General features: G+C 42.7%; 1 protein-coding gene across 5 annotated transcripts in view; it reads right to left on the bottom strand.

Annotated features, from left to right (window-relative positions):
* The window catches only part of PPP6R2 (protein phosphatase 6 regulatory subunit 2), a 913,508-nt gene extending 888,723 nt beyond the window's left edge, over window positions 1–24,785 (bottom strand). For 4 of the 5 annotated variants that reach the window (XM_085653731.1, XM_085653733.1, XM_085653735.1 and 1 more), the window contains exon 1: window positions 24,539–24,785. The gene's annotated coding sequence lies outside the window, so the exon portion shown is untranslated. The remainder of the gene's footprint in view (window positions 1–24,538) is intronic. The other variant, XM_085653732.1, reaches the window with a different exon arrangement.
* Between the last annotated feature and the right edge of the window lie 2,741 nt (window positions 24,786–27,526).

The following is a 27,526-nucleotide window of genomic DNA, read 5'->3' as shown; positions in this document are numbered from 1 at the left end:
ATGACAAGGGAACTATTTAAAATTTACAGTTTCAGTGAACCACGCGGGGCACAGAGTCCAGTTTAAATGAGGAATCTTTTCAGTTTTTGAGGTTGAGCGACAGGAAGCGCGTCTTTCCTCGCTTGGCTGAACCGGCACTAGCCTACCCGATGCGTGGCCATATTGGGCGAGACCAGAGCATTGTGTGGGTGCAATCAGCACGTCTCCCCTTCTTTAGAGCAGCTGGGGCTTGTTTTATTCATGTAAGGGGATCGCGAGCGCTTCCCCTTGCGGTCCTCAGTTGCCTAGAAACTGTTTGTGCCGGTAGAACGCGCAGTGTTAGAGGCACATTTTGAAGATGGTTGTACTTTGAGGCAAGAAAGAATTAAAAAATATATACAGTTTGAATGAAACAGAAGGTTAGTTTGGGAGATCATTTTATTTGGTGCACTGGAGACAGGCTAGCTCCAATACGTATCACAATATTAAAACTGTAATGGTTTGAAATCGGTCAGGTTGAATTCAGTTGACTAGGTTAATATCTCAGAGAAGGAGACTTGGCCTTCGCCAGAGGAAATTAGTAGGAAAATAGTAACACAGGAACTGCAGCATGCAGGAAGATTTAAAAAAAAAAAAAAAAGAGGCTCTAAAGAGCAGACAAAAAGGTCCAAGATGAGGAAGAGTATTTCTCCATTTCTGATGGAAAAGAAGAGACTAGTAGCGGTCCAGGAGGTATGTGCAAAAGAAAGCATAGTACAGGTGAGAGAGGAGTCCCACGCGGCTTAAAGAGATCACTTATCCAAAGTGACAAGCGAGATGGGCTGTTTAACACTGCAATGTAAGGGGTCAAGCTGGATGAGCTTGTTCAAGAGGATGGACGTCAAAGTTTTGACTTATATGTGCTAGACTTAAATTACAAAGATGATCTAGAGTCAGTGTTCTCCAAAGTTAGCCCTGGAGGGCCAGATCCATCACAGATTTTGAGCATATCCCCATGTACATAAATGTAGTTATCTTAAAAATATGGCATGGATCCAGCCCTCCAGGACCGACGTTGGAGACCCCTGGTCTAGACTACGATTAAGATGATAGCTTAAGGAACAAGCATTTGCAATGCAATAGGCCTCGTTTTTACGAGAGTTTGAGCTATTGACCTTGTAAATGACAATGCCTTTTATTTATGTTTTGGTTTTTAAAACATAAATAAAAGGCATTGTCATTTACAATGCCAATAGCTTAAACTCGTGTAAATGCAAGACCTACTGCATTGCAAATGCTTGTTTAAAAGCTGAGCCGGTAAGGCGGGTGTTACTTGGCCAGACACGCTCCCTTCCACGAATACTGGAACTCGAGGAAGGCTCGGGTTTCGTCCTGCCGGGGGCTTCGAATACAGGCAGCAGAATGAGAGTTGTGTAAAAACAGGGTTGGTAGGGAGCTGTGTACTATGCCCTCAAGGGAATACAGCGCTCATTTTGCATAACCTGCATATAATTTATGCGCCGCTGATGGGTGAATACCGCTCCGACGACCGGCCTGTGTGCGCTAGCACCTATGTTTGAAAAGAAACGGAGGTCCCGGTGGCAAGTGAAAGAAGAGCTGTGTGGGATGGCAGTGTGGACGTTATGGGTGATTAAAGCACGGTGCCCATGTTGATAATATGAAAGTGGGCGCCATGCTGTGAGAGGAGGGATGATATTGAGCAGTCAGCAGGCCACCATTGTTGAAGCTAAAGCACAGCTTGCCCGCTGCTTTCAAAACCAGCTGAAGCAGCACATGTCGTGCCGGCAGTAGGAGAAACTCATTAAAGAAAATTGTGCTTACAAACTAAATAACATGTACCGTGTAACAACCAAAGTGAAAGGGCCAGTCCTCATGGAAGGTTACAAATGAAGACAAGGCGATACTAAGATACATTGGTGAATGAAGTGGGACTTGGATCCCGTGGAAGTAGCTAATTTTTTTTGCAGATTTGGGGTGTCAGATGTAGTAGGACCACTGGAAGTAACAAGCAGGGATTACCAACCAATGGAAGTTTTGTAAAATATTTTGATAAGGACAAAAACAATGACTGTTGCTATCTTTTATCCCAGTTTGGATGATTTGCCAAATATATGTGGTTAGATGTGTGAAGGATTACGAGTCTCGTATGTTGGAGAAAAGGAGTGCTGGAGTGGACCAGTTATTGATTTTGTATGTTAAGCCTCATCAGGCTTGTACACATGCTACTATTGCAGGATTGGTGAGGTCTGTTATGGGAGAAGCAGGTTTTGATATGTTGAAATTCACATCTCACTCAGTGGGGGGTGCTATGGCAAGTAAGACCATTATGTCAGGAGGATGGAGGTGGGGGGGGGGGGAGGGGAGTTGGATGACATTATGAAAGCAGTGGATTGGTCTAATGCAGATACTTTCAGGAGATTCTATTCTAGACCACATGATCATGTATCAAGCTGCGCTTTGAGGAACTTTGAAAAAGCATAACGCTAGCCTCCCGTCTTGCCATAAAATGTCAATTCTTATAGGTTTACTGAATAAAGAATCGTGATTTTATTAAAGACAAGGAGGCTAGCATTACCCTACCTACGTGAGTAATTGGGGGGAAAAACGAAAAAAAATGATCTTGAAGTTGATGTAATGTACGGACATGGATGTTTCTTTATATTTTGGGAAGAAGGATATACTTGGAGCCTTGAGAGACCTATATGGACTGGAGTGTTCTGTTAATTTGTGATGTAGTTTTTGGTTCTACTGTTGGAACTTTTAAATCGTTTGCTGCCCTGAAGTGGTGATTAAAAGTTAAATGTATAATGCTAGCCTACTTGTCTTTAATAAAAATCACGATTTGTTTTTACCGGACCAAAGAAACATGATCACATCTCTTCCACGCTCAAAAATCTAAAGTGGCTACCATTCAAAGCACACTGCTGTTTCAAAACTGCCCGTCTCATTTGCCCTACTCACTGGCAAACCAGATTACCTTGCTGCCAAACTCACAAAAGCAGGTCAAACGAGAAACCTAGGAAGTTCCAACACACTTCTTCTCATCGCCCTAAAAGATATAAACTCTCTCCTGCTCTTTCTCAGGAAATGCCCACAAAATCTGGAACTCTCTCCCAGTACACATCAGAACCAACCCCTCCTTCATGAGCTTCAAGAGACAACTAAAAGAATTTCTCCTAAACCAGCACCTCTCTCTCTCCAGGAAATAATCTATTCTATTGCACCATGGAAACTCCACCTAGCTACGTTACCCCTCCTGCAAGCTCTGTACAACGACTTGACACTCCACAATCATGATACACGATTACTGAATAAGAATGGCCAAGCTCTTCAAAACTGTTCTCTTTCTATTGCTCTGATATGGACTGAAAATGTGTCTAGACTCCCGAAATTATATTTTTATTGTACTGTGTTTGTCTGATAATTGTCGTAACATTGCTGTAAAGCACTCCGATACCCGTCAGGTCTAGCCAGCGCTATATAAAACTCCTAAAATAAATAAAATTCAGTAAACCTATAAATATCGACACTCTGTAGACATTATACAACAAGGGTTTTACGTCAACCACATCAACCACGGTTTGGTTCAGCAGGCCTCTAGAGAACCATTAACGAACTAGATACATAAATGGTGCTTTATTTAAATTATACTTTATTACTTACTTAAAACCATTGCACATAAATATTTAGTTATATTGAAAGTCAAAGCTATGCTCAATAATATTACAGTCACACAATACTAATAATAAAACATATGTCTACCTAGATAAATACATAATACCAATAGAGCCAGGATTACATCTTTCATGGAACCTAAATACAAAAGTATACAAAGTGTTAATTAGTGGCAACTTTAATTAAAATTCAGCTACTAAATCCACATACACCGCAAAAGTAAAAAAAAAAAGTTAAACAAAAAAAAAAATAAGAAAACAAATCACAACTGCCTACTTTGAAAATATAATGAGATGGCGGCTCTAAAAGGTGAGCCTGGGACGCCACAACATTGCCTTCCTAAAGTCAATTAACAAGGCACATGAAGCAAAACCCTTCGAGTGAGCACTGCAAAATACCAGTGTGGATAAGAAGATCAGATCATCCCCAATCTCACAATGTTGTTGAAAACCTGCCTGATAATTGATGTCCGAGAACCAAACCGGGCACATTAATCCAGCTCAAGAAGTAACATCCTGGTAAACACTTTCCATACACACACAGAGAAAGCCAATGGTTGGCAGGGAGACAAGAAAAATATTATAAAAAACAGAATTATATAGATACATTTTCTTATTGAATGTTTACCAGTGGGTTCGAAGACCATATTTAACAGAAAATTATTGCCTGTAATTCAAAGGGTCGAACATATTTGTAGGATATTTAGCTTTCACAAACAAATAAAGTTAGATGGATGGTTAGCACAGCATTCCATCTTTCTTTCAGTGACTTGATACAAACGTTCTCACAAAGGATTGATCAGCACACCGGACAAACGCCCTCATGCAGGCAGTCTCTGATGCAAGCAATTCCCTGTGAATTCTCCCAAATGTGTGAAAATAAATGCATAAAAATTATAAAATAAATAGAGACATACGATTTTGTTCTTTTTATAAAAATATATTAAAAAACTAACATGTATTGGAGTCTCTTAACATTTTTCAGCCCAGAAAAGGAACCACTAAAGTGCCTTGCACTCCATCTGAACAGCATAGAGCTCCAGCTAGGAAAACTTAAAAAAATATGCTACATTCTCATCAGGTCATGCATTTAATGATCCAGGAGACTTACTCTGGGTTTATTATTTTTTTCAGTTGCTGGGGAGCTGCTACACTCTCCTCACAACCCCCCACAACATAAAAAAGAAGTCTTGGTGGTGCCCTACCTATTCTAGGTATTTAAAACCGTGATGGATGGAGTGCTTGAATTAGTCTCAGCCACCGGTAATCATTCAGGCTACATCCCAATCCATTGTTATTTTGCACACTTTGCCACCTCAGTTTGGAACCAGCTGTATGCAAATCAGTCTGGACCCTGCTCCAACAGTAACAGTCCAGCCCGAAATGTCAAGCCAGGTTCTCCCTGAACCGGAACACAAGCAACCCAGGACCGGTTTCACCCTATTTATGGGCCCTCGGCCAGATGCAGCTTGATTCCAGTGACAGTGTGCACAGGACCCATGTCTGGACAATTCCGCTCTACTTAGGGTGACACAATAAGTATTCAAAACAATGATGAATGGAATGCTTGAATTAATCTTTGCCACTGGTAATCATTCGACCTGCATCCCAATCCACCGTTATTTTGCACACAATGCCACCCGAGTTTGGACCCAAAAGCACAGGGGGCTGGAGTGTCACCCCAAGCTATTGCCAGTAATTAGACTTAATGCAAGCAGCATTCCATTACCTTTTGAGTGTTTCATGTACTGTCCCAATGCACATGGGTATGCTTAGAAGAAGGTCCACATGCTCACTGCGTCACTGGAACCAAGCTGTACCTGGATGAGGAGCCCATAACTAGGGCAAAACTGGTACTGGGTTGCAGGTTTTCCGTTCAGGGAGGTCCTGGCTTGGCAGTTCGGGCTGGACTGTTCCCATGAGGCACAGGGTCAAGACTGATTTGCATATGGCTGGGTTCAAACTGGAATGGCATGGTGAGCAAAAAACGATGGATTTAGGCCCAGATCTCTGTACTGGGGTGAATGTATGACATTGTTCTGCATTCTGTCCATCAATTGTTGTTTTTGCATTTGTCACCCCGGGTGGGACGGGTATGCTCAGACGTGAGTCCCGTGCTCTCCATGCCACTGGAATCAAGCTATCCTGGCTGAAGAGGGGTGAAACCCCGAAACCGGTCCTAGGATGCTTGTTTCCAGTCCAGGGAGGACCTGGCTTGGCAGTTCGGGCTGGACTGTTCCCATGAGGCACAGGGTCAAGACTGATTTGCATATGGCTGGGTTCAAACTGGAATGGCATGGTGAGCAAAAAAACGATGGATTTAGGCCCAGATCTCTGTACTGGGGTAAATGTATGACATTGTTCTGCATTCTGTCCATCAATTGTTGTTTTTGCACTAATCTTAATTCTGCAATATGTACTTCCTAACCAGAGGTTTTAAAAATACACCATTTATCAGAACAGTTCTTAAAAACTCCTCCAGATAGACACATGCAAAGAGGCATTCATAGTCATATGGCCATTGCGGACGCACTTCTAGTTGAAAAGGCACAAATTAAACCCAAAAAATAATTCCTTTTTGGGAGGAGGGCAGTGTAGTGGGCAGGCTGGCTCCATAGTGACCCACTGAAGCCATCCGTAAAACTTACGCAGTTCTGGCTAATGCTAACATGTCCAAGGTGGTTTCAAATGCAATACCCTGTTCAGTACCATCTAAAAATTCCTTTCTAGGGAATCCCATAACATCTTATAAAGTGTTTAGAATTGCACAAAAACTGTTTTGAAGTCACAGCAATTGCAAACGTCCCATCTGATAATCTACTGCCATTTTTATTTTTGTATTGTGCCCATGTTATATATAGCTTGTTCTGTCACTTTTGAGGTTTCCAGCCTCACTCTCATGTTTGCCATTGGTAAGCAAGTATTTACAAAAGTTCTTGACTTGTATTTTTTCAAGACCCTTTTTAAGTCTCGCCTGGACAGCGCATGAGCTGATGGTTGGAGTCCACATCTTTCATTTCCTTAGTTCTCAGAGGTTAGTACCTCCAGCTTCCCGGTTTCTTCAAGTGTATGTTGGGTTCCAGGGAGCATGGACCAAGTACACTATCCTTTCTGTGGCCAGTGCACTTCCACTGGCTGTGTGCTTGCAGAGGTAATAAAAAAATAAATATTTTCTTATGATGCACTACATAAAGAATGCATTGTTCTGCAGGCCGTCTATACCTCTCCCTTCTACTCCACAAGCATTCTATGGTTCCTTACCTCCTGTTAAGAAAAGTGTATTGATTGTATAGCTTTGAAATCCCTGGCAGCACAGCACCCATGATAATGTACTGCATGGATACATACTTATAAGGTCCAAAATGCTAGACCTATTGGCTATGCCAATGCTAGGTTAGTGCACCAGTCACCCTGCAATGGTCTGCTCAGTATACTTAAAATGCTTTACTATTCCTTAGAATACCCTATTTAGGTATTTATCTTTCACACTGCCTTTACAAACACACACGTGTATGGGGCCCACATACCTGAGGAACGTAACCATGTGATCCGTCTCTATTAATAGTTTCCAGATTTACAGCAGCTGGACATAAAACTATGATATCAATGCATAGCCATAGTTTACATTTGTTCCATTTTATCCATCTGACCGGCTGCCGTATCTGTTCCAGTTTTGTGCTAGAACATGGTTGAAGCAGGTGCTTAAGAAAAACTTGGCTACGAAATGATGCAGCCTATGTAAATGATGCAGCCTATGTAAAACTTCCATACACCTACCGCTTACATTGTGACAAGTGGGTGTTTACCCCCTTCCACAATAACTATATTTCCATTGTGTTCTCATTTAGACACCAAAACCTGTACTGTCACAACTGTCGCATAAGTGGGATATGCACAATTGCTTTAAATATACATAAAAAAAATATCAAACGGACCATTCACCATTACTTTCTTCTTGATTGGTGCAGTAAATTAAAATTTTACAGGGTTGTATCCAAATATAAACGTCTTGTGCTGCCAATTGTACATTACCCTTTTTTAGTAACATTTTGTTACTGCATGACCATTTATTTTGAGGGATTGTTAAGATTATGCAACCCCTCCATCTCTAGGTTATTAATACGTTTTTTAATTCACTCTTGGCACTTTCTTGGAGTAGGTTCTGCACTACCTATAACATTTTGGCTGCTGGACATTGGTGCTTTGCTCTCAGTTCCCAAACTCCCAGTTGACTAAATTTGTTTTCTTTCCTTCAAGAGTATCTGCGCAATAGGGATTCCTTGTCAAGTCAAGCATCCGATTTTCTTTCATTTGTCTTTTTAATGAATAACAGTGAAAATGCAGCATAGGCATAGTGTATTTCAGTCGGCAGAAGAAAATAAACTTCCATGACCTGTACCAAGACTACACTTCTACAATTAATGACGCCCTGCTGTCTAATACAAATGGTTACAAAAATGTATTTAAATCAGTTTATCGAGAAAACGATTATTTGATTCGAACTTGATTCAAATCGGTTACTTCTAGCTGTCCAAAATGAATATACTAGCTGCGCAGAACACTGCCAGGAATGAACCAACAGCAAAAGCATCCCGCTGCAGATTTCCTTGAGGTCTATGCCACGGCCAATCAGGTCGCAGGCAAGAGTTGGCTTAGGTTTCAAAAATATGCTGCAGTCAGGGTTTACCAACCACGCTCCCTTTAGTAGTATCCGTAAGAGTAAAAGTATGACTCATAACTGAACCAGGAATACCGTAGAGCTTCATTCATAATACAGCACAGGCGGCAGATTGAGGCTGAAACACCAAGGACTACAAGAAGGCAGCCTATGGATTCTTAGACAGACCAAAGGAACAGAAGAAGCAATTCTAAAGCTTCCGCAACCTAGCATGTTTGACAGCAGTTAAGACTCTCCCTTCCCCCTAAACCTCATTTTCTCCTCTTCTATATGGGTCTGATAACTTCATCAAGCCCCCAAATATTCCATACCAAAAAGTTCAAGTTTCTCTTATGGAAGACCATATTTGTTTGCAAGCCAAAACCAATCAGAGGACTATAAAAAAAAAAAAGGCAGAACTAATGCCAATCAGTATCTAGCCTAGAGGGGTCCACGACCGGTCCTAGCAGCCAGCAATGAAGAAGTATTGGAAATCCTTCCTAGCACCACATGGCTGACTTGACTGATTAGTTTCCCACAGGAAAACTATTGACAGCAGATTTTGCACCTGCTTTAGCCCAAAATGAAGTTTTTAAGTTGGGGAAGTGGGTGGTTGTGCCACTTCTCCACAGCACATGCGGTATAGAAAATACCTAATACATACACGTTTTGTTCAGTGAATGTCTTGTGGAGTGGAGAGGGTTTGGACACACAGGTACGTTGACGATCAGAATAGCAAGTTGCTTCACACCTGTAAGGTAAATGAGGCCACTTAAGTTAGTCAAGAGTGAGACTGTTCTCCAAGGCGAGATGGTTGAATCCATTACGCAAGAGTTGAGGTATTCGCACTTCAAATGTACACAAAATACTCTGCCTCACAACTTTGGCAACTAAACCATACTAACAATTTGGTTCAGCAAAGTCTATTTTTTGCTCCAAGTCCTCTAGCCACAGCGGAAAAGGAATAACAGTGTTTATAAAAAAAGACTACAACATTGCAATTTATAAAACATGGATGTAAAATCCATTGTTATAGGCATATAAACTGTTGTATACAAGGTCAAACGCCAGAGTTAACGCCTCTTCAGGTCTATAGGTGTAACGACAAGCAAATAATATTGAATTTATGATAAGTCTGATCATTGAAGGTTGCCATTTCACAGAGTAAAGAAATGCAGTCTCCTGACCAGCAAATCGAGAGTCTGCCTATTCCCAGACCCAAGTGCCAATGTAATAAAGATTTGCCTTTTTTCACAGAGAGCACCCAGAAGCTCATCTGCAAAGCCAATCTTAAGACGTGGAAACACTCTTCTAGCAAGGTTAAGCAGACCGGGCACGTCTCTCCATCCTTTGAAGAAGTGAAAAGCTTCTCAGTGTGACTCACTCAGGGATATGAAATCCACACCAAACCCTAGACAGTAAGAAACAAGTCATTTCATACACTGCTGTAAAGACAGGTGAACACGACCATCATCTTTGTAAGTATTGTCCCTCAGGTATGTTCTGGGCTGTAAAATAGTTCACGTACAGTTTCTTATCAGCCCTCATTTAAGAGACTGCTTTACAACCAAACAAGAGCAACCCAAGGTTAAAAAAAGTCACCTATATTGGACAGCACCTTGTGATACTTTACAACTACATTTCAAATTGAAAGCTTCCTAGCACAAGACGAATACTAGCGAAGCCAGAAAAGTTTCAAAGGAACTATAGGGATTATCCCCCTCCCCCCCCCCCCAAAAAAAAAAGACAATCAGGACTATAGTTTGAATACTCACTTTTTGTTTTTTTCATAAATAGGAAGAAAACCAACAGAATCAGAGCAGAATGAAAAATCTCAACCAAATAAATAAGACTTGAAAGTGACTACGTAATCTGGCACAAAAAGGTGTAGCTGAGTCTTGGAAGACCAGGACATGTTGCTGCTTTTCATCAGGCTTGGTACTCACTCTTTTCAGTACATTTCTAGCCAATGGTACCACATGAAACTAGTTAACCCAACCTTACTTTGTGATACAAGAACTTGCCCAAGCTCAGAAATCAGTTTATCGAACAAAGTAATGGAAAATTGTCAGGATCTACACTACAAAGAATATGTCATCTAGATCTTTGAATGTCCAGCAAAACAATTTCCTCACCTCTTCGAGGGTGAAGCCTTACAGCAAGGTTCCCAAGACAGATAAAGCATCCAGAAAGACTTGCAACTGGATAGTGGATAATTTTTCCCGTGTTTTCAAAAGTAGTGTCACAAGAGGTCTCGAGTGATAACGTACAGTTTCCTGCTCTCAGCCAGAAATCTTAATTAGAAGAAAGACACAGGTCCCGGCCGCTTGACATGGGAGACGCCTTCTGTAATGGGTGCTGGCTTCAACATGTCTCTGAGCGACAAGGTTTAAAAAGCTGGGACCTTATTCGCATTTCATTCCTAAGGGATCTCATGATTGAAACTACAATCATATCTTTGGCTGAGCTGCAGGCAGAGTAAGACCTTCATTCAGGCCAGTTTTACTAATACTGGCCAATTCCACATGCGAACATGACCTATGTTTCTAATCTGGAGAACCTCCTGGAGGGCAGTCCACTGGCGGTACAGGTCCTGCACCGTGAGCCAAAATATCACAAACTCCCTCATATGTATAAACCTCTCGGCAACCACCTGGACTCTTTTCATTGACTGTGTTCAGCTTGGGCATAAGACCTAGGTTCCCTTACAGACGACGACTGGTGGGAAACTCTAGAATGCTCACGGGAGGCCGTCATTGTGGTCCAGTTTCGTTTCATGAGGCTGAAGTACCTCCACTGGATTTATCTTATGCGGACTAGGCTGTGGAATATGGGAGCAGTTGCCTCACCATCTTGATTATGTTGTCCCGACCAGTGGGGAGGACTTTCAATACAGTTTGGGACTGTCGTGACTCAGCTCATTGGGGGGTCGGGGGGGGGGGCGGTACTAGCTTGCTACAGCAAGGATTTGGAGGTGGACACTCCACAATTATCCCAAATTTGTTTTTCTACACACTACCTCATAGAGGGTAACAAATATACAAGAGCCCTACTGTGGCTTAGTTTGATCGTGGCCAGACCGGATATTGCCAGAGCCTGGAAGAATGCAGAGCTCCATCCCTAGAGGAGTGGCAGACGGGATTGGACCACAGCATGCAATTGGAGAAACCCATATTTATTGCAAGGGGTGGTTCCCATAAGTATGGCAGGATTTGGAGAGACTATGCCCAGTATTGGGGGTAATATGCTTGAGCCCTGCATAGCAGTCATGGTGCCTGGAAGAGCAGGTGTGTGCCTCAATGGCTGTAACTAACAGAACAACAACTACTGATTTCTTGGTCTGGAGTAAATGTCTCAAGTGTGATATTCCCCCTCATGCTAGGCTAGCGTCTAACAAAGTGCTACTGCTGCTGATTCTTTGCCATCTCTGCACAAACCACATAATTCAATTCCTTCCAAGGATCCGTATTTTGAAACAGTTTCAGAATATTCAACAGCTGCTTACAAGGTTTTGTACTAATCCAGTACTATAGCCCTAGAATTCTTAGCTTAACGATTCCTTATACTTTTCCCTTCGAGTGAACCATTTCAGAACTTAACTCAGAAGGTACATTTTGCAACTGCCATTGACTTTCCCCTAGGTCTGTTTTCGCCGCTTTTAGTTAAGGAGTGAATTACATTTTTTAGACCCTCCTGATTAGTCAATGCTTATTTGTGTTTCCAGACTAACAGTGCTCTTAAAAAAACTGTACTACATATCTCTGCACTCAAGTTTGGATCATAATTATATGCACCTATCTGCAATTATTTCACTAAGGGCTTACATTTTATGAGTCAAAAATGTTTCCTCTTGGTAAGACATTTTTTTGATATCCACCACAAAATTAATGGCTGCATGTTTTGTCAATCCAAGGGTAACATTTCGACATTCTCTGCTCAATATTCCTCAGGCCAGCAAAATGTGCTTAGGTCCCAACTCCGTAAAATACTGCAGATTCAAACTAGTTTATTAATCCTTGATTAACAGTTCGATTTCTCCCAAAAAAGGTACACTCAATATATAGCTACGGTCACCAACTTTATGAGTAGAAGGCGCAGATTGTAAGAAGCTCTATAAAACGTACACTGCATACACTAGCCCAGCACGTTCCCTTTGTAAATACTTTACCACTTGCTTAGAAACACTTCAATATACAGAATAAGTTTAACAGCAAATTCGAAAGAATACTCGGACTGTGGCTTTGCATATAAATATTAAAATGTGGAAATCTTAAACATTTATCACATCTCTAGTGAAATTCAGAATAGCGACAAGCAGTGGCTACCAACTTATTCGGAGGCAACTCCTGCTCACTTAATGTCCGACATTTTCAGCTCCTGCCCACAAAATCTTTTTTACATCCAGTTCATATTAGACAAATGGACAAATCAAGACAGGTGTATAAGGGCTTTGGGGACTCAAAAGCTACCAAAAAGGATTTGTAAAAAGAAGCAGATGAAAGACTCCAGCGTTTCAAAAAGGAGGTTCGCTTTTGAGCCTTTGGAATTAGTATATATGAAAAAGGCGGGGTGAGAAGCTATGACAGGGGAATCCTCAGACTCCCAAATTTAAACAAGTAACTACACAAAGGAGGGTTACCTTTTCCATCATGATCCCTTAATTCCAAAAGATCGGTTGTGGGGTCCTAACCTATCTTAAGATAACTGTAGGATCCACACCTAGGTTAATTAGTGGGATCCTGACATATCTTAGATATTTTAGTTGGTTCCTCTCCCACAGGTACCACCTGTAGCATGCTTCATCACTGGATCCTCACCCACTACACCTAGTGTGAATGGGTGGGCTTGATGCAGTTTGTAAGCGGAGCTCTTAACTGAGAATGAGGGATTTTAAGTGCAAATTAAAATTGCCTTCTGGATCCTAACTCAGTTTTACTATTGAGGTCCTTTGGCAAAAACAGAAAGAGGTTTCTGAGTAGTATGACCCGTAAACATCAGTGGATCGGCATGTTTCAGCCTTCTATGTACTTTTAGGCATTGCTTAAGTGTTCTAACCTGCTCCAAGTGTATTCTTAACTAGTTTTGAAAACTTTGCATTAAGTCAATGACAGTGACTAAGTCAGCAATGTTACGTAGTGGAAAGAACAAGCATACGGAGCGTGAATAGGTATTCCTTCAATATTTGCTTAACCACATAAACATGGTTGAAATATTTTGTTTTTCTTGAACGAATATTGTGAGATTGTTTTCTGGGAGTCCTGAGGTAGTTCGTGTTGCCTGGGTATTAGCCTGTGCCGATACCTTCATTAACCCCCTGCTGTCTGAATGCCACGCCACTTGGGTATTAGCCTGTGCCGATACCTTCATTAACCCCCTGCTGTCTGAATGCCACGCCACTTGGATAATCAAGTAACTCCATTTGGGCACTTGAATTAAAAAGCGTTCAAAACTTACTGCAAGGTGGCGGCATGGAGTAGAAACTCAGATAAACCACAACACAATAAATGATATTAAAACTCAATGTTTAGAAGTGCCATATCTTCAAACAACAAGCATTGGCATAGCCAATAGGTCTCGCCTTTGGGACCTTATAAGTGTTTAGTTATCCAGCACAATATCCTTGGTGCAACAACATCAAGTGTTGCATGGCTAAACACTTATAAGGTCCCAAAGGCGAGACCTATTGGCTATGCTAATGCTTGTTGTTTGAAGATATGGCACTTCTAAACATTGAGTTTTTGTATTATTTATTCTGTTGTGGTTTATCCGAGTTTCTACTCCATATTTTTTAATTTGTTATGCAAGTATTTTAATTAATTTATGCAAATAAACAACAATTGCCACTCTTGCACTTAAAGGCACTTACTTTATTTCACGCCTCTGTAAGAGTGAGATCAGAGTGAACAACACAAAACCATGACTGAAATACCTAAAAGCATCACACAAGCACATATCTCTCTTTTTCACATCCACATTTTTGTAAACAAAGGATATATTTGAAATACAAGTGTATTTTTTTTAATTGTTCAGAAATGCCGCTGACGTGAATGTAGCTCTGATGCTCCCAGGTTTAGAACCTTAAATTGATTCATCGGCTGCTGCTCCGCCCAGAACAAAGCACCGAGGAGATATGCACATTTATTCACGACATCCCTCCGGGTGCGTGCAGCCCCTCTCCTGTGCCGAGGCCAGGTGGCGCTGCTGGGCAGCTGCACGGAGGACAGAGCCCAGAGCTGATGGGGTGTGACGGGGGTTAAGAGACATACACCGCTGCCGAACAAGGCTGGGCTTCCGCACGACTCACACCAAATGCAATTACATATTAAACCTTCAGTGACTGCAAAATGAAGCAAGAGGGAGCACGCAGGCTATTCGAGGTCATGCCGATGGTGTATGGGGACGGGTGCGGTGGCAGGCAGCAACATTTAGATCCAAATGGCAATGATGCCGAGAACACCTAAACACAGCCAACGGATGCGCCCATGCCCCCTTTTGTCACGGTAACTACAGCATCGCATGGCTTGTATACAGAGAAAGGGATATGTTGTTCTTCACAACGAAAAACGAATACCTTCAATAACCACAAAACCCGATTTCGAACAAAGTGCCTTGCGCGCTGCCTACGATGGTACACTTATATAAAAATGCGAGTGGTGCGTGCGCACCGCAGCAAGACATCTGTTTTGCATTATCGCGCATGCGTCTGGGCACGATAATTCAAAACAGATGTCACCCGTGCAATAGGTTGTGGGCGGACCAAAGGCGGGACATGCACCCGCCTTTGCTCAATTGCGTGCTGTCTTTCATAGAAAGACGCACGCAAACGCCAATAGCCTGTGAGAAAAACAAAACCACACGCACAAGCAGGTGGTGAGCTCTCTGAAGCCACTTACTAAAAGTCTCGCAGAGCAGCGCGTGCGCGCTGCTCTAGGCTCGACCTAAAAAGGGGGGGGGGGGGGGGGGGAGGGAATAAAATTAATGTAACTGTGAAAATTATAAAATAGAAGAAATTCAGCAGGTGTTAGCACATTCAACGGTTTAGACACAACCCCTAACTAGGTACGCACTGTAGCTCTTCTATAACATTTGCCCTATTCTCAGTGTCCCCACAAAAGGGCCTAGCATCAGATGTGTTAGGCAAAATGAATGCCTCTAAACATGCAGGTTTGTGGTGGGTAGAGACTCACAGAGTAATACAACAGTGGAGCTAAGGTTTCCTGCCTGCAGCTTCTGTATGTACGTTTGGAGAAAGTTGTAAAAAAATATCACATCCTTCATGTAATCCAACTCCTAATATACCAGGAGTTATGGCATATTCTGAGTGGTTATCACTGCTATAATATAATGAGAACACGGCATGGCACCAAAAGGGATGGGTGCATTTTTTTTTTGTAGGGCAAGTAGATTTCTGAAGCATCCCATCCCTTGAACAAGAATATATTTCATTAAATTCCACAACCTATCAGATCGAATCAGTAACATACAGAGCTGAGCTGTACGCACAAGGATATTGTTCAGTGTGCTCCAACTTCTTTTAAATAAAGGAAATAATTACTTTATTAGAAAGCTACGTTTGTCTTCATTTTGGCATGTGGATAAAAAGAAACCAAGATATAGTTCTAGCCAAAAAAATGGAAACATCAATATGGCAACACTTGGGAAAAACGCAAAGGAAACCGCTGCTTTTTTTGTTTTTATTCAGTTGGGCTTGGAGGGAATATTTTTTTAAGAAACATCGTAAAAATTGTAGTAAAACCATACCCAATGCATAGTGACGCCCCAAAAAATATTCTAAAAGCAGCATTGCAGCTCTTCGCAATAACGCAATGCTTTAATGGCTCACTCAGTAGTTATGGAAGGCGTCGGGGAAGAGCACAAAGCTGTTCAGGAAAGCGAGAGAGACGGGCCAATATCTAATAAGAAGTACACTGGCCCTAAAATAAATTAAAAGAACATTGTAAGTCACAACATTGTTCCCTAACCTCAAAGGTACATGGAATGTGGTCTAGTGCCTCTGTATGGCCAGACATCCTCTCAAACTCAAAATATCATTTTAATGTAGGGCTTGGGTACTTTTTCACACAAATAATGCCACAGAAGGATTCTGGTGACATAAACATGAGTCCATCTGGGAATGCTACCTGAATTACAGATAACTCAATTCAATTAAAAAAACCTGTATTTCGATTGTTTAAAATCATAAAAGTACATAAATGAAACAATTCATAGTAATATATTCAATCAGTACAATACCCATAATAGAAATAAAGGTGACTAACTATTTATCAACAAATAAAACCCCCCATTGAATTTATAGCAATCGATCAATCTGTATTGTTACGTATCAGTTTCATGCGAATTAGCCACATTGCAAGTAGAAACCTGGAAACTGTTACCACGACAAGTGGATTTAGATCACTTCGCAAGACCCTGAAAAAGTCAAGGTAGCTCCTAATACCCAGATTCAAGCAAAGCTGAATAATCCATTTCTTCCGAATTCTAGCGTATGCTGGGCAAAAAAGCATAACATGAATCATAGTTTCCTGTTCAGATGAGCACCCCGGACAATTGTGCTCAAGGACACCCACCCATTTATCAGTAATTGAATATAAAGGAAGGATCCCATATCTGAACTGTAGGAACAGCTTCTTTGCTAGAGTGGGCTGGATAACGTCGAGGTCAGATACAAAGGCGTAATTACACTTAACGTCCAAGAACTGATCAGTCAGGCTAGAAGGCCTAACTAGACGGTAAGCTTTAGTGAGAAAGTAGTCTTTGAGTGTTAGGGCAAGACTTTTTTTGGAAATGCCTAAACAATTCTCTGGATTAGTCCAGAGATGGGCAAGGCCAATGTTGGATAGTGACTGCCTAACATACTGGAGCCAGGGAATCTTATCGGCCCCAAGTAAACCCAAGATTACCTTCAATTCGTCTCTGTAACATGCCAACTCTGGTGTGCTCCAAAGCCTTTTCCAATACATCACCGGACGTATGGCAATGACCTCAGAAATAGGACGGATATTAAGATCCAACCGCAATGGCATGAGTGGAGTATTGATTGGGAGTGATAATAGTTTCCGCAAAAAATTATTTTCAGTAACAGTCAGATCATTTGTGCTACTAAAACCCCATAGCTCAGCCCCGTACAGTGTAGAGGATCTAGATTGGACACAGTAAATTTCTAGAGGGGCACTTATAATTTTTAAGCAACAGTTCTTATGAACTTTAAGGATGCCCCCCACCGCCTGGTTGAGTTTTAAATTGGCTTTAGAAATTTGTGGGGACCAACCCATCTTGTCATTTAGGGTCAAGCCTAAATACTCAAAGATAGAAACCCGATCCAAAGCGACTCCTCCCATTTTAGGATGTGGGTAATTAGAGGATTTTACATTGAAGGCCATATACTTTGTTTTGCCAATATTGACCACCAAATTCCTTTGTTTGCAAAAGCTTGTGAACTGGTCCAACACCCTCTGCATGCCCATCGGGGATTTGGACAGCAGCAGGGTGTCGTCAGCAAACATGAGGGCAGGGAATTTTCTGGAGGCCAATTTCGGTGCATCAATGTCAATAGCATCTAAAAGATCGGCAATAAGGCCATTGAGGAAGAGGGAAAACAAGGTTGGGGCAAGTACACAGCCTTGTCGAACTCCCTTAGCAACAGGAAATGGGCCAGTCAGATTTCCAACTTTTCCGTAGCGGACTCTAGCATAGGTCCCGTCATGAAGAATCTTCAATTAATGACATAGATAAGGCGGGACTCCCATATCCAGCAGTAGGTGCCATAGCTGGTTACGATCCACCATATCAAAGGCGGATTTCAAATCCACAAAGGTCATATATAGGCTACCCCCGTCCAGAATAACATGTTTCCAATGGAGCAACTGGAGCCTAAATAGTTGGTCCATAGTGGACGTTTTGGCCCTGAATCCAGCTTGGAGTGGGGTTAGTATATTATTCTCTTCTATCCAACTCTGTAGGCGTTGGAGAAGAAGCCTAGAGTAGATTTTTTGACTCACATCTATTAGGCTTATAGGCCTATAATTACAGATAACATGTTGTTGAAATAGTACTATAAAACAGTACACTATTCTGATTTCTAGACTTCATAATGGGGTACAATCCACAAGCATAATAGAAACATTCTAAGAATTTTGAATACTAAAAGGGTGTGACCTTTTTGTGAAATTAACAGTTTTGAATACACAGCTGAAAACTACAGTTAATAATTGCTAGATATGTGCAACAGTTTCCTCAAACCACAATACAGGAAGGGGCGTTATGCTACGATCTTAAACAGGAAAACGTAACAATGTCTGAAGTCACTTACTAAGAGTGAGCAAAATGCGGGTTTTCCTTATTATCAGACGTACCATTTTCTACATCTATTTTCATAACTAAAGAGTAGGGGGAAAAAAATCATGAAAAAAAATAAGAATTTTTGCTGTGAAAATCCTAGTATAGCGCCACTGTGGGCACAGCAAGCAGAACAATCAATTCCTTCCTAAAGGCTAAAGCAGCCAATATGATGTCCACTGCACCTGTCATTCTGGTATGCTAGCTGCCCAGCAATTGGAATAGGTTGAGCAGAACAAAAATTCTGATTGGCCGGAAAATATCCAGTTAAAATGACTGAAACAAGGAGCTGTTTAAAACAATCTCAATGGCCGCTATTAAACAAGAACACCCTCAACCACCCTACTCAATGCTAAAGTAAATTAGATATGTCTTGCACCCAGTATGAAGGAACTTACTGAGCAAAGTTGTACCAAGCAGACAATAGGTAAAACATGTGGCTGCTGGCCATGCAAAGAAGCCAGTACCACTGTTGGCAGTTCTGCTGGGCAAAGAGCCTAAGCACTGTACCCAGTACTCCTTCCAATCTGCCCGCTTATTACTTCTATAAACACCAGACACTGAGCACAGCGCTTGGTTTGAGACCATGCCCTGCGCCAAGGCTTTGGCATGCAAAAAGGCTACTTCAAGATAATGAATCTGAAGAGAAAATACAGTATGTATTAAAACCAACATGTCCCTTGACACTTCATGAGCTATCCACATCTTGTCATAGCCTCTAGAGACAGAACGTCAGAGCCAGACCGTCGCCACCTGAACATGCCCATCCCCCAACTCCAATAAAGTCCACTTCCAAAGTACCCTCTGTCAGACACAAGCAAGAAGGACACAATTTCACTTTCTACCAATGCTCACAATCACAAATCAGAACAAACAATCCTGCAGGGATTAAACAGCAGAGCACTAGAGCCCCAACCTCAAGGGTAAAGTGTTAGTTAATAAATGTCAAATCATTGCTTTGGTTACCTAGTTAGAAATAAAATACTTATTTTTATTATAAAATGAGGTATTTGACTGGACATTGATTTATTGGCATTGATGTGCACTTCGAGTTATGAGTTGTGTTCACTAACCTGTATTCACACTCTTCCCCCACTCCCACCCAACCCCACCACCCCTACCCAGAGAGCGCCTTGGACTGCTCGACTATAGCTACCACAGAGTCAAATGCAGAAGGGGTACTTGGCCCAGTAGCTCAGGCTCCATAGTAGGTTGGGCCTAGGCCATCAGGAGTAAAAGGCCTCTGAAAGAGGTTCTGACACTGGTGTAATATCACACCTCTCCCCAGAAGCTTTATTGTTTCATCAGCCCCTCTGGAGTCCTATCACTCACCATACATCATGTGCCCCATCACCCTCATCCACATACATCTCAGTTAGTTTATACTATCCAACACACACATCTTGGGTGTTCTATCCCACTACCAATTCTCAATACAGAAATCATGGGTGTTCTATCCACACCACACACTCCACGTGGGTGTAGAATTTCTCCCACACACTTCTCAATTGCCCTACCTCCTCCCCACACACCTCAGGTGTTGTATCCTCTCCTCCACTTACCTCTCAGGTATTCTACCCTCACCCCTACATCTTGGATATTCTATTTCCCCAGTATCTACCCAAAACACACACACACATACAGTCTGGTGTTCTACTCACACACCTAAAGTGTTCTATCATCCCTCCACACACATCTTAGGTGTTCTAGCCCCCATACATACACATCCCAGGTGTTCTATCCCCACACACGTCACAGGTGTTTTATCCCATACACACCCTCCTCAGGTGTTCTATGTTCCCAACCTAAACATTCCAGGAATTATATCCCCAACACACACCTCTCAGGTGTGCTCCCTCCCCCCCCACACACTCACCCCTCAGGTACCCTATTCCCTCCTCCACACATTCACATCTGTTATTCTACCCTCTTCCACACGTCTCAGGTATTCTGCTGTCACCCATGCACACCCCACCCATATCTCAAGTATTCTATGACCCCCCCCTCCAAATATTCCAGGTACTCCAACCCCTCCATGTCTTGAGTATTCTACCTCCCTCACATTTTGTGTATTCTGTACCTTGCCCACATCTCAGGTACTCAATCACTTCCCCTCAAGTGTTTTTACACAACCATCCCCAGGTGTTCTATTAATCCCTCAACACTCACATCTCAAGCGTTCTATAATTACCCTAAACCACTAATCTCTGGGGTCACTGTGCTTTGTTCTCCGGGTCAGTCAGCTTTCTCTAAATGTTCCTTAGGCCAATCATATTATGGTCTTCCCCTCTGGACAAGACCCCATCCTGAAGGATAACGCACATTCCTTCCCTCTCTCCGTAGGCAGACAGGCAGGCTTCAAGGCACTTGAGGACGACACTCTGCTCTACCAGCAAAAATGTTGCCGCTATTTCCTCAAGGATACCCATCTTGACTCCTTTTGTATATATTATCATTTATTGTTTGGGTATCCCACCTATGTAAATTTCACCATCACTTGTTTTTTGTTGCACCCTTCCTGTCGCTGTACATACTTCCTCACATGTCACTTGCGCCGTGACAACTTTTCACGAGCACTTGTGCACAGTATCCCACAGGTTACATGCCATTTAATGTAACGCAGTGCTACAATTACATATGTTTGAATATATTAAGGTAAATATGACAAATATATGCATTTACTTAACTACATTCTAAGTTGTCAAAAATGTTCTGGTCTCCCTGGTTTCTCCTTCCACTGCAAGCAATTAATTGTGCCGCTTGAAACTGACCTTTAATTAACCCCCTTAGAGACATTGTTGCATGTTACAGATATTCGCCCTCGTCTCTATAGGGTTTATGAGCTACCTCTTGTAGTCCGATACTGCCTACAAGCAGAAAGTGCAGGCTTCATATGATGTCCCGAGACTGGATGCTAGACAGACACTAGCCCTAGATGCAGCAAAGCTGGGTGGTTTAGATCACAATTTTACACACATTACCAAGATAGTGGGTGGGGGGGGTCAATACCCTGCCTAAGGTTTCAGAACCAGTTAGGGTGGGTTCTCTTTCAAATATAAATGTCAGGCTGCTCCCTAGAAACAGCCTCTGTGTAAAGCAAAGGCTCTCGCAGCAGGGATCAGTGGGACTGGCTTTAAGTAGAAGTATCCGAAACATAGACACAATGAAATATAAGATCACTGCACCTAGATGTCATCAGTCTTCCAAAAGCAGTTATCAGGAACAGACAAAATGGAAGGGCCCAGGTTAGAAACTTCCTCACCTTGAAGAACAGAAACTCCAGTCCCACCCTACTATCTACCAAATGTAAGTACGAAAGAAGATCTAATCATAATAACTTTGTTAATGAGGTCTGCATTTAATTTCTAAAGGTACCCGTGTCTCCTTCCTCCACACTTTTGGGTCTAGGTCTCCCCCTACAGCTACATGAATGTAGGAGATACAGTTACACTGTCTGGGCTGAAGCTGTCCTCAACCTCCATCTTCTGCCACGCTAAAACCAGGAGCTTCCAAAATGGATCTCATTAGCCTAAGTACTTGGACTCACAACACAGAATCCTGCTACTATACATATTCTAAACACTCATTGCACATACAGGCACTCAACGTGCACAAAGCAAGCATGCCAGCTCACAGTTCTGGATTTCACATAAAGGTGGAACTCTATGCGAGAGAAGCCAGTGGGCTTGCCTCTCCTTAACACCAGTGGTGCCTCCTCCGCTAAGGCGGAGGAGCCTCACCCCACTGCCTTTGAGCAGTGTGAGGAAAGGAAAAATAAAATGATGACTTCTTATTTTATTGTTTCTAGCTGCTTTGCGGGCAGGCGGGGCTGCTCTGCTCTCAGAGCAGGGGAGGAGTGGTTTGCCCACTCCAAGTGCGCATGAATGCTTGGCCGGCCCTTTCAGGCCAGCTAACATTCACGCACACTTTGCATGTTCCCCACGCAGGTTGTATTGCAGCCTGCGTGGAGAACATGCCTAAGCCCCATACCCTGGCTGAGCAACGAACCACAGCGCTTAGACCAATCACAACGCTGCATTGGAGCGTTGTAATTGGTATGGGGAGCCTGGGGGTGCTTCCTGGTTGCTGTTCCGCCAGAGACCCAGGGAAGAGCGACAGAGCAGAGACGCGGTGACATGGTAAGTGTTTTTTTGTTTATTTTTTACATTACCCTTCCTCCTCCAACACCTCCCCCCCCCCCCCCGATCACCCCCCAACCCCTGATCCATGCCGCCACCGCTTTACACAGAGGAAAAAAAGTCTGGTTAGATTATAGATTCAAAGAACCTGGTACTATGCCACCACTGATTTTTGCGATGCATCCATGGCACTAGGAGGCACACTTTGTGCCCCTCCAGTTCATTAAACAGACTCTGAACTTCACATTAACAGTGACAGGACTAGCCCTCTGTGCATATACTAGAGAAGAATGCTACCAGGACCAAAATAAAAGTCAGGATACAGGTTTCACAAGCCCTCAGGGAAGGGGTATACACCTGTTCAACATAGAAAGGACATTCATTTTCAACCCACCCCCACCCCATCTCTGGTGTTTAGCAGCCCACTCTGCACCATTTGCCTACCTCTGGTGTTCCAACCCCCCTGGAATCTCTGGTCAATTATCACCACTGGAATAATATCACAACAATATCCATCCCCTTCAACTCCCCGATCACTGGGATTCTATTACCCCTACAATGTTATTCTATCACCACCCCCTTTGTATCTCCCGGGTTTTATCATGCCATCCTTTACTTCTTATGCTCCATCACCCATCTTCCGATCTGGTGGGGTAATACCACCCCCTCGTTTTCCCTCTTGTGTGCGATGACCAACTCCGCTTCCCTCTCGGTGCTCTATCACCACCCCCCTCCCCCCCTTACTTAACCCTCAGGTGTTCTTCTACCACCACCCCCTCTGGTGTTTCATCGTGATCCCCAACCGTTTTCCCGTTCTGGTGTGCTATCACAACTCCCACCCCTTTACCACTTCAGGTGTTCTAGAACCACCTCCCTCCTTTCTCCCTCTGATGTTCTATCACCACCGCCCTCTTCCCCCTCTGTTCTATCGCCGCCCATCCCATTTGGTGTTCTATCACCCAGCCCCCTTTCTCCTGTACTGTTCGATCAACCCTTACCAACCCCTCCGGTGTTCCATCACACCCTCGGCTCTACTGTGTTGCATCACCACCACCCTATACTATTTCTCCTAATGGTCTTCTATCACCCCATCCCCCCCACTCCATTTTACCCCTCAGGTGTTCTATCACTACCTCTTCTTCTTTCCCCTCTGGTGTTCTCTCCCCTCACCCCACCCCAAACCTTTCTTTCCCGTATGGGGTTGTGATGCTCCATCAGTTGTATCCCCCTTCCCTTCTGGTAAGCTATCAACCCCCTTACTCTCAACTTCTGTGTATTTACTATCTACCTTTCGTCTCCTGTCAACTCCGCCCCCCCGTTCTATCACCACACGGTACTCCACCACCAATACCCCTCCCGCTTTAAGTGTTCCGATGCCCCCCGCCCTGTCTCTGAGACTCCACCGCATTTTGCAGTATCGAAATTTGAGGAGCGACCCCTTTCGCAGCTTGTGTGTTTGATAACGTCCCCAGCTTGGCTGTTCGTTCACACTTCACCACAAATAGTGAGCTTTGGCCCTATCACCTCACTCCCCAACTTAATTCAAGAGGTTCTATCAATATTGTGGCTACACTAATCACTCTCCAACTCCTATGCCCTGGGTGGCACTGCTCCATCATCACCTAATTAGGTGTCCCATCACACCCACCCCCTGCTCGCTGCGCTCCAGGAACCCCAACCGGGTTGTGACTCCCCCGTGTACATTCGGATCTCCTATCCTACCAGACTCCTACCTCGCTCCCGTCGCACACGGCTTTTAGCTGGGCTCGCAATGTTCCGGCCCAGACTCAATGTCTTCCGCAGGCTCACGGTAAGGCTTGGGCCTCAGTCGCTTTCAGGATGGGCTGTTATTAGCGCAGTGCCTATCGGAGGTCCGCCAAGCCAGAGGGCGCAAGAGAGCTAACCCAACGCTGCAGACTTGGATGGCTATCCTCAGCTCATAGAGAATGGTCATAGAGTATTGAGTGCGAGATTGTCATCGGAGCATAGAGCGTTGTGGACTGTCACCTTCCGGGCCATAGAAATGGAATGTAAAGATAGAAAAGAGACCGCAGCTTTCAACAGAGAACTAGAATGGTAACTCAATGGTGTAGTTCCTTCATTTGATTTCTAGCTGGTGTCGGCGTACTAAGTTAGTTGTGAAGAAAACGGTGTTTGTTTATACTGCTGCCCTCGTACACCTAAAGGGGGGGGAGGAGTTTTTCCAAAACTTATTATTCGTAATCATTGAAACAGAGTTTGAAGTATTACAAATTGTATGGTGTTCTACTAAGGGTGCAGGCTATTGCAGAAATAAGAAGAGAAATTATGTTACCCTCTACCCATGCTTAAAAAATCTAGAGGATGTATATGTTTAGGAGAGCGGTGCCACCGTTTAACTACTAGAAATCGTCTCTGCATTTTTCGGGCAACTGTTAACTCGGTTAAGGCCTGATAACAGCGAAGAGAGAAACTCCACGGCCGGCAGCCAAGGAACGCCACAGTGAGTGGTACATCTTCCTCTGTTCAACAGCCAAACTACTGAATTCATTAACCCAAAACATAAGGTCCATGGATAACTATCTTCCTCAGAAAAGTATGCAAAGAGTTGGCTCTATCGACATAACCACCATACTCAAAACAGAAATGTACAGTGTATGTTAACAGTTATAATTAGATTATATGTATGTAGATATACTACCTATAGTTTAAAAATATATAAATATTATTTAGGGCCTGTTTTACAAATGTATATGTTACTTATGGTTAAAAATATATATATTTTATACTTAACATTTATTTAGGTCATTGCATAGTTTTCATATAAGTTATTCGGTTAGATGCAAGTGGGTCTCTGTTTTATATTATCTAACACAATATGTAAATATGTTCATAACAATTGTATCTATAAGTGCTTTACTATTGAAATATTAAGACATTTTTTAAAATTAAATAAAACAAATACATAAATTATTTTCACGAACAGCAACACTTGAAAGTCTGAGTTTCTAAATAGCTATTCACACATGCACATATGAGACTTTGTTCAATATAGCTTTATATCTCAATATATTATCTACCTTATACATGTATACCCTTTCTGTATAGTTATGTATCTATATATATTTATTACTTTACTCCTACTGTAGAAGGAAAAAAAACTTCAACTCTCCCCTATGCATTACTCTATGTCTCATCCTATACCTCTCCAAGTATATCCTCTACCTCAACTCTCTGACTCATCCCAAATCTCATTGTACTACAATGATGTCCCAAATAACCCTTTCTAGACTCTTCTCTTCTTGGGTCGCCCCAAACCTCATTTGACTACATTGATCTCCCAAAGACCCCCTTCTAGATCCTTCCTTCATGTATCCCACCTTTGACTCACCCAAACCTAATTTTACTCCTATGATCTCCCTAATCCCTTTCTAGACTCTTCCCTCCTCTACCCTCCTTTCCCTCATCCCAAACCTTTTCTTACTACCATGATCACCCAAATAACACTTTCATTTGCCTTCTGAAGTCACACCTGTTGACTCTAGTGCCTGCAGCGTAGATGTTTGCAGGCATGCAGAGACCTCACATCCTGCGCACTGCATGTCCGATTAATAATATCTTTGGTGCTTTGGTTGATATCTCAGAAAACTGGCTGAAATTCTATTCCTCACAGGAAGGGTAGGAACCTACAGTCTTATTGTGACTTCCTCCGTTCAGAGTTATGCTGTGTGCAAAGTTGCTCTGTGGGTCTGTATAGACTTCAGGAAGAGGTCTCACCACAGGGCAAGCCTTCCTAAAGAATTTTTCAGTTTATAACAGCACCATGGATACACCAGAGGGCTGTTGCACTACTTCTTTAAGTTTTATTTAGCGAAAACTCAACCTAAATGTATTGGGACTCTTTACATGAGCACGAGTTACATTACACAAGGTCACATTCCTTTTTAGTCACCGGGAGATTAAGTGAATTTCCCAGAATCACAGGATGTTGAGCCAATGCCAAACTCAAACCTTGTTTACGCAGGCAAGTTCCGAAGTCAGCTTCTCTGGCCATTACACGGTATCCTTAGTAGAGAGTTGATGGCAGACAGAAGCCACTTGAAAGAGCCATTATGGGCTCGAGGTTCTAACAAGACCGCGAGCTGAGCCGGAGCCAGCCTTCAGGCACGTTTTGGTGTGATTCTATTTATTTTACATGTATTTTGATTTCCTCATCATTCTACGGCTGTCACTTTTCATGTTGTTATCAATGCAACTATGTTGACATCACTTCTCGTGATATCATGAAATATGCTATTTAGTTCTCACTCCTAAGAATTATTAAAACTTTAGAGTTCCGGGCATAACTCTTTGATAAAAGGCCTGCATGCTTATTCAGAATATGGACACAACATTTTTCAAACCAGATCGAAACAAGGATAGTTCAGGATAATCAGAATTGGGGTTAGGCTTATTTACCTCTTTACGTAGCCCACTAACAGAACATAATACATGACATGAGAAAAGTGGATGGTCCTTGGTCAGGCCTCTCTAGATATTGGGTTCTCTGACTTTGCCTATCAGTCGTTATCACTTTAGCACCAAGGCAAAGACTTTGGGTCTCTCAGGGTATTATGCTTAGGGGACCGTATGCAATTAAAGAGTCTGGTCTGTTAGGGAGCAATACCACCTAGAGTGGGGGAGCTAGTGCATGCTACTATTATGTTGTCCTTAGTACAAGGTCAGAATCAAGCAGACACTGA

Source organism: Triturus cristatus, chromosome 4_1 (genome assembly GCF_964204655.1).
Source record: "Triturus cristatus chromosome 4_1, aTriCri1.1, whole genome shotgun sequence".
Classification (NCBI taxonomy): domain Eukaryota; kingdom Metazoa; phylum Chordata; class Amphibia; order Caudata; family Salamandridae; genus Triturus; species Triturus cristatus.
This window is presented reverse-complemented; position numbering and strand designations above follow the sequence as displayed.